The following is a 9,285-nucleotide window of genomic DNA, read 5'->3' on the forward strand; positions in this document are numbered from 1 at the left end:
GTGAGAAAGAGATTTTAGAGTGAGAAAGCTCAAATCAAGGAAGAAGAAGAGTGAATCGGGCGAAGGTGCAAGTGTTAAAGTTTCTCATCTCGTTCCTAGATACGTTTAGTTGGTAGTGGTAAGTCTCGAATATGAATTTCGTTTGTATATGTTGATGTTCCTGTTAGGGTTTGAAATTGTAAGTTCTTGAGAAACCCCACTCGCTCACAAATGGGTGATTTAAGTTAGAAGAGGGTGTTGTTGACCCTCGTTGGTGGATTTTGGGTTGGGTGATGATTTATCCATCTTTAGGACTTCTAGTTCGGGTTTAATCACTAGGTTTAGTGATTATGGAAGTTTGGAACCTAAATGGAAGTATGTAAAGGTTTGATTGTGAAACGGGTCAAAATTAGGGTTTATGGGTCTCCATCATAACGAGCTGGGATTGAGATAACACTAGCTTCTCCATCATAACCTCTAAGTTGGACTTCTTTTTCTCAGCTTGGGGTTTTTGGAAATAACCCGGAGCTTGTTGTTGGAAACCCCCACTTGAACCCGACTGAAACCTAGAAATTTGTTGCTCTTGAGGATTATACGGATTGTTGAAGTTTCTGTTGACTAATGTACGCTATTTCTTCTTTTTGATTCATATTTAACCCGGCATCACAATCCTTAGCTGAATGAAGCCCACCACAGAATTCACACCCAACTTTCATACCATGGGTGTCTTTGTCAAACTTCTCTGAATTCTTACCAAACTTATCCAACTTAGCATTAATCGACCCTTAATCATCGTACGCATCATCGCTTGTGACTGAAGAAGAAGAAGATTGGGACAAATCATTATCTTCATGCCATTCATAACAAACGGCTGAAGCGAGTCCAAGCAACGTTTAAAGTCGACGAAACTAAGTTATTTCCTATTTAAGTCTAGTTTCCTTAGATGCCGGAAAATACTTGCTCAACAATTTCTCCATTAGCATAGTCCAATTAGGGATCGTCCCCTCAGGCAAACCTTCCAACCAAGCACTAGCCTCCCCCTTGAGTGACCATGGGAAAAGCTTCATGTAGACAACATGATCATGGACATTCCTGATCTTGAACAAAGCACAAATACCCTGAAAGAGACGAAGATTATCGTTATCATCCTCATGAGGTTCACTTCCAAACTAAAATTTTCTACCAATCATTTGGATTATGGAGCCCTTAATCTAGAACTCGTTAGTAATTTCCGGAGCAGTAATAGCATGACCCCGGCCAACTCGGGTAGCCTTCATCTTTTTCGCCATACTTTAACCTTGTTGTGCCATTTGAGGAATCAAATGAATCTCTGGCTGTTGAGGAATAGCAGGAGTTTTTTGAGGGTCTTACACTACCTGATCTGTAGAACTACCTAAATTAACCACAGCCTCACTAGATGATGGATCATAAGTACCCGTCCCGGAATCCAGCATATCTGACTTGTTCGTATTCTGATTCCTAATAACTCTTTCCGGTTCTGGATAAGGCATTAGCAACGAAGAATTAGAGGAATGCGTACTTGGTATACACTACCTGTAAACTGCAAAACACAACTAACAAACTGATTAAATGCACCGACTTAAACAAGAACAAACTAAGAACGAAAATAATCTAACATCATAAGACACAACTAAAAACAATTAGCTGAAAATCTTAAATTTGACACAACTGTCCCCGGCAGTGGCGCCAAAAATTTGATGTGTAAAATCTAGTATATAAATTATGTCTGAAAAATACTGGTTAAAATGACTATTACACACTCACGGGCAGTGTACCCAATTGTGTAGCAGTATAGAATTTAGGTAATTCCAAGTATTGTTCCAAGGACAGTTTCACGCAAATATAAATTGTCAACTAAATAAAAATAAACTAAGAATCAAAAAATACGAAATTGTTTGATTTTGGTTAGTTAACGATTAGCCAAATCAAAGGTATATTTAATGTAAAAAACAATATTTTTGCTTTTTAAATTTATAGAAAAATAAATACAGACTCAACAATTAAACAAAGATAGTTTGAATTCATTAGACAAATGAATGCTCGCCTAGATCTTCTACCCTTGGTGTGGATGATTTAATTCTAAGCATTAGTTATATAGATACATGCATGCAATCACAAAACCAGTTCACCTAGAGTTCTCTTTTAGCAAACACTTCAAGCTAGGATTTATTGTCTTAGAGTTCCCTTTCCCCAAAGACCTCTTCCTTCTCTTTTAGCAAACACTTCAAGCTAGGATTTATTGTCTTAGAGTTCCCTTTCACCAAAGACCTCTTCCACTTGTGACTAAGTAATTAACTAATTATAAAATTAAGATTCAATTGGATACGCGTTCGTTCCACACAATTCATACCTGTTTTGTTCAATCTGTGATACCCAATTTACCACTGTGGTCCAGTAAGCATCCAATTGGTTAAGACAAGGCAATTAGAAACTAATGCACTAAATTGAAACAGGGTTCCCATTGTGAAAACAAGTATACTAATCAACCTAGTAACAATAATCAACACCCACAAGAATGGTTCTTAATCAAAACTCATAATTATCATGCATGAATCATTAAAACATCAAAGTATCATCCAACACATAAGAGTATACAATCTAGGCAAGCATTATTGTATTTACCCAACAATCATGGCTTTAAACAAAATAACAAAGTTAAAAGAATTCATGATGATCAATAGAGATAAACCTAATCAAGAGATGAATCTTGAAAGGTGGAAGAATCACTCATGGATCCTTGAATTATGAAGGTGAAATCTTGATGATGGAAGTCTCCAAAGAACACAACAAATTGCACCTAGAACTCTCAAAATCGGCTGAATAGTAAATGAATGAAATTTAGGGTTAAACAACCCTTTTATACGCGACCTGCATTCAAGAACCGCCAAAGTCTCGTGCCGTGAAATACACAAGTGGCACCGCGACCTACGCCTAAAAATGCATCCAATCTCCAAACAAATTCAGCCACAAGATAGAGCTATGTGTCGCGTCGAGAACTTCCATGGTCACGTCGCGACTTATGACTTAGAAAATCATTAAAACTTAAAGAAAAGCTCGACCTGTGTATTTTATAGAAAATCATCAGAGCCAGGTTGTTATAGAGAACTAGGATTGCATTTTATGTGTGCCTTATGTGCTAGTTAGGGTGCCTTAGCGATCTTTAGGTCTATAACCTTTCCTGCCATAGTTTTAAGCGCTTTCCCTTAATCTCTATACTGCCATTTCATCTTATTTCTTGCTTTTATCTTTTCTGAGATTCTGTATCGTTTCCTAAGGATGTCAAGCCAAAATCCTATCATCTTTCCTGGATAATTTAGTATGTGATTGTTATCATATCCATACATATTTTAATGATCTGACTCGACATTTTGATACAAAGTATTCTTTGACTCACCCGAGTTATAAGACCACCTCGGTTGGTGAAACCAAGGGATGTCACTCATGACTCAACATTCCAAAATCAAAATTTGATCATGTATCCTGACCTTATGGGGTGATATTGAAGTGGAAATATGAATTAGTGAAATATAATGACGCCTGACCAATGTGATTATATTATGGTAATTCATATAGAAATTCCAATATCATGACATGTGGAATAGAAAGTGATTCAAAGAAAAATTCTCAAGCCATTCATTCGAAAATCTCATGAAGGGTAATCTCCATCCGATTTGTAGATATATGAAGAGCTCGTTTAAACCAAACTATCTATATCATACCCATTAGTAGATTAAGAATCCCTCCTATACCATAAAGGTTGTAAAATTTTGCAATCTTTCTAAAACAACCTATCTCTTTATCTTTGACGCTTAATTATCACGATTAATCCCTATCGTATCCTCGCTGGAAGGAAGGATGCATATTCTTAAGTGACTTGAAGTGACACTCCCGAAACTTCTTCAAAGCATGCCTCCTTTATCTATAATTACACTCCTGGTGTAGATTTTCATAAACCCATAAGGAAACCCGTCGAAGATAAGAGACAACCAGTAGCAAGGATTTCATTTAAATTTTCAAACTACGATATTATAAACACCACTTTCACTATTTACTCCATGCTGAGAAAGTCAATATCTCACGAGCATAATCTCATGAAGAATAGGACCTTCCAACAAGTATCTTTTGATCACCATAGCCAAGGCAGACTTTCCGCACTCATGCATTCATTACTTGGCACCATTCGAGTAAATATGTCATACCTAAATTATAATCAATCACTTTCAATTCAAAATCTAGGATTAGATACACCACCTGAAGTTTTTCCATTTTCTCGCGGGCTGCGGCTTGAGCTGAACTCACCCTAATCACATCTGAAAACTACCATAGCAATTAAAAGAACACCATCATACTCTAGTGTATCCACATTTTGGGCCAGTAAAGGCTGAAGTATATATATTTCCATCACCATATTGAAAAGCACGTTATCCCTCACATGCTCTATATGATCAAAGGTAGCATTGATATGATTACGTTACCTGAGGTAAAACATCGCGTGATTTGTTGTACCTAAACAATAAGTCGCGACCTTTGAATCGTTAATCATTTTTCTGAATTACGATTTCGCCTTAGTGTTAAAAGCATGTTAGATGTATCATTAAATGATTATATGTTAATGATCCTAACAATAGGCAAGTGACACCATGTCCTTACATCGCCCTTACTCATTGGGGAAATTCATATCATTCCGGTAATAATCACAGATTTAGCGGGAACTTGATAAATTGATTTTCAATGATCATCACATAGTCGAAAGCCATTGCATTAGCGTGTCTTCATACTTGACTATGTGAACGTCGAATTATTCATGCTCAAGTTATTATGAAATCTTGTAAATGACGGAATCAAGCAATCCATGAGTATATAATAATGGCACTTACTGCCAGCTTTCCGACTCCAATACTAGTCATGACCAGTTGGCATTTCAAAGTCAACGGGGGAGATGAGTGGTTCTAAAATTAACATCATTTCCAGTATCAAACCCGAAAATATCTAATGAAGGGATATCAAGCCATTTTGGCTTATGATAAGGAAGTCAAATCGGAAGAAAAATGCATTGAAGATGTACCAATGGTTAGAGACTTTCTTGAGGTTTTTCCAGAAGAACTCCCTAGTCTCCCTCCCCAAAGACATGTTGAGTTTCATATTGATATAACTCCCGGTACTGCACCTATTGCAAAAGCACCATATTGATTAACTCCATCAGAAACGAAGGAACTTTCCAACCAGCTACAAGAACTTTTAGAAAAAGGTTTCATTCGTCCTAGCTCCTATCCATGGGGAGCACCCGTTCTTTTTTTCAAGAAGAGAGATGGTATTAGAACCAGGCCTCGGACCAAACATGCACAGCGAGGACGCTGTGTCCCATTAGGGGGGAGGATTGTAACATATGTGTTACGTCCATCCCACATCGGTTGGAGAGGGGAACGAAGCATGCCTTATAAGGGTGTGGAGACCTTTCCTAGCATGACGCGTTTTGGGACCTAAAGCGCAGCTGATCCCATGAGAACTCTGCAGTTAAGCATGCTCGAGCGAGAGCACTACCAGGATGGGTGACCTCCTGGGAAAGTGCTAGTCGTGTTTGGTCGCCAAGAAAAATCCGTGCGCCTACCAGCAAAGCGGATAATATCATGCTACGAGGAACGTGTTACCTAGGATGTTACAACCTGACGCCCTCGCGCTGCAACCTTGAGATGTTGCAGAAACTATCTTCTAACACTATAAGAATGCCTCAAAAATCGACTCGAACCAATATAACTGGTACCTTAAGATAAATGATGAATAATGTACCTCAAAATACTCAAGTAACCAACTTTATACTCTTTATAGCTCTTGAACTCGATTCTTTACAAATATCATCAAATCTTCTCCAAACCATATCAAAAGGACCAAAATATGGCGGATATTGCTATGATATAAAATAAGTCATAACCAAAATCCCTATAAAGTACACCATAAATATCTCATAAGACGAATGGTAAATAAATGAAATAAGTCTAAGAAGTGAAACAAATCATCATATTAATAAAATCTTCACTTATTCCTCTTCCTTGTTGAGAAGGCAGGACCATCTCGCATCTTCTCTCTAGCTTTATTGTAACATCATGTGATCAGGCGTAGTTGAAATGATCGTTTTGCTCTTGTGTGGGATTGTATGTTATTTTAATAATCATGTGTTTATAATTAATTATGTATTTGGTTGGGACCAGTTTGTATAAGGGTCCTAGAAAGGTTTGTTTATTTAAATTGGACTCTGTTAGAACCGTTTAATAATGTACGAAAGATATCAGATAATTGAAAAATACCTGTGTGATATGGGGTATGGGTTTTAATACCCATTTATATGCTTGATGTATGATATTTTATCATTTCCCTAAATTGGAAACTTCTACACACGCATAACACATTTAAGATCTTAAACCCTAGCTTGATCTTTTTGTGCAATTAGATTAATTAAATCTTAGAATCGGATTTCATGCATCATCTATAGTATATCTCCAGGTTTGTATTCGATTACATGCTCTGATTCTTGTAGAAATCGAGTTTTTATACAAAATGGGTTTTGGTTGAGTTCATGCTTTAATCTTGATCTAAATATGTTATAAATGCTTGATGTATGTTATAAATAGCTTCTATATTGTTTACATGATACTTTGAGGTGGTTTCATAATCAGAACGGCCAAAAATAAAGATTTGGCGACAAAATCCGAAAATAGTGTGCTGATGTTATTCTTCAGCTCCCACACATTTGAGGTCTCAACCTTATCGTTGAGCACGCAGTTGAGGTCTCAACCAAGCAGTTGAGGGCTCAACCATATGGGTGAGGGCTCAACCTTGTCAGCCCATACTTAATGACATTTCAGCATTTTGTAAAATTTGTTTTGATCATAACTTTCAAACCATAAATCTGTTTTTGATGAATCAAATATTATTGGAATCGTAATGAAGAGTAATTTTCAATGGTAGACTTTTAAAAAGCTGGATAAAAATTTTTTGAGGCGGGAAAATAAGTTTTGAGCATGTATGTCCCGTTTTGCACGCACTTGTATGACGATATTGATTGAATTTATGTTTAGACTTATAATATGTTGATACGACCTAGTTTATACTACTAATTAATTAAATTATTAATTGGGTATGTATATTGAATTTGTTTGTGTTGTTCTCAGGTGAAAAGAACATGGAAAATGCTCAGTAGATCGACATCTGAGCTATTACTGGTAATTGGTGTGTGGAATTATCCTCAGGTGTAGCATAGAGTAGCAAGTAGTGCTACATTATATATAGTTGTTTAGTTTCCATGCCTTATGTATTGTTAATTGCCATGTAATGTTAGAACTAGTTTTATGCGCATTATTGATAGAACCTCGACTTGTAAGGTTCTGCTTGATTGATCGAACCTCGACTTGTTAGATTCCGCTCATGAGATGGATCTCGAACTGTTAGGTTCGAACCTGTTGACCACTGTTTGATGAGTATAGTGCTGAATGACGTGTGACGACCCGGAAATTTCTGACCAAATTTAAACTTAATTCTTATATGGTTTCGACATGATAAGCAAAGACTATTTAATTGAATCTCAAAATTTTGAACCAATTGCATATATCCATTTGACCTTCGACCATTCCCGACGATTCACGAACAGTGGTGTGTAAACAAATATGCATATATATATATATATATATATATATATATATATATATATATATATATATATATATATATATATATATAATTATAAATATAAGAGCATATATAATGTTTTTAATTAATAAAGTATACATGAAAAAAAATAACAAACAAAATAATTAAGTTATTATTACCATGAATATATATAAATAGATATATAATATTATTATGAATCTACATAAATATATATATATATATATATATATATATATATAAAAGATTTCTATTAATAACTAATATATTGTAACATTATAAAATATATAAATATTAAATTATGATATTATATAATATAAGTAATACATAATTAACAACATATTAGAATAGCTATTATAATAATATTGTTATTACTTTCAGTATTAATATTAATATTAATGTTATTAGAATTATATATAATCTATGGATACGAAATTGTTATATAAATGATTGTAGTATTATTATTACTAATATTATTATTAACAGTAATAATATTAGTATTATTATAATTAGTATTATTATCATCATTAATAATATTATTATCATTTTCATTATTATCGTTGTTACTTATTATTATTATTATTATTATTATTATTATTATTATTCTTAATATATATGAAATTTGATATGTACAAGTAGTGTTGTTAATACTATTGATATTATTATTATTTTTGTTATTATTATTATTATTATTAATATTATTATTATTATTATTAGTTCACTATTATTAACAAGACTAATATTAAAAATTAATGCAATATATAATTAACATTATTATGTTTTCTTTATAAAAAATTAATATACAGATATAGATATACTTGTTATATAGCCATACAAATTCAGTTATATATAAATACATATATGTTTACAAAAATATAGTTATATTATATCCAAATACTTATAGTGTTATATATATACGTAAATACGGTTTATTTTATATAAATAAATACAGAAAATTGGTATTCTGTTGTAAATCGTTTTCAGGCTATAGAGTAGTCGATTTTTCTGGTCCCCAATTTGTACCAATCAAGAATCAATCACATATATATCCAAATTCAGTTAGAGGTTACGATTCACTTTTTATTTTTTTATTATTTTTTTCTCTGAATTATTCAAACTGTCGGGGAAGATTTTTATAAAACGTAGTAAATTCCAGTTGTAAAGGTTAACAAATGACATCACATTATCAATTATAAATTTCAAACACCCTTAACATATCTCAATTAGTCGAATTGAAACAGAAAGAGCTGAAGAACACAGCGTATGCTCTGTTCTTCATTTGTTTTTGTTAACACTCGAATCCTAATCGAATTTCAAAATGTATTAAAGCCAAGATGTTAGAAATCTTGTATTCAAATTAACTGGAAAGTTTTAAAGTCCAAATTTTCGTATCGAGTTCCAATTCTTGAGTCAAACTTTAATTTCTAAAAATTAACCGAAGTGTTCATGTAAAGACTCGTCCTTATCCATCCGGACGAAGTCTTCAACATCTGGTTCCATTGCGATGATCGAATCCAAGTAATGTCCTTAACATGAGTTTATACACAGCGGAAGGCTTAATTCGTACCTGAGAATAACATGCTTTAAAATGTCAACATAAAGTTGGTGAGATATATACGTTTGTTG

This window comes from Rutidosis leptorrhynchoides, chromosome 5, assembly GCF_046630445.1.
Source record: "Rutidosis leptorrhynchoides isolate AG116_Rl617_1_P2 chromosome 5, CSIRO_AGI_Rlap_v1, whole genome shotgun sequence".
NCBI classification, from domain to species: Eukaryota; Viridiplantae; Streptophyta; class Magnoliopsida; order Asterales; family Asteraceae; genus Rutidosis; species Rutidosis leptorrhynchoides.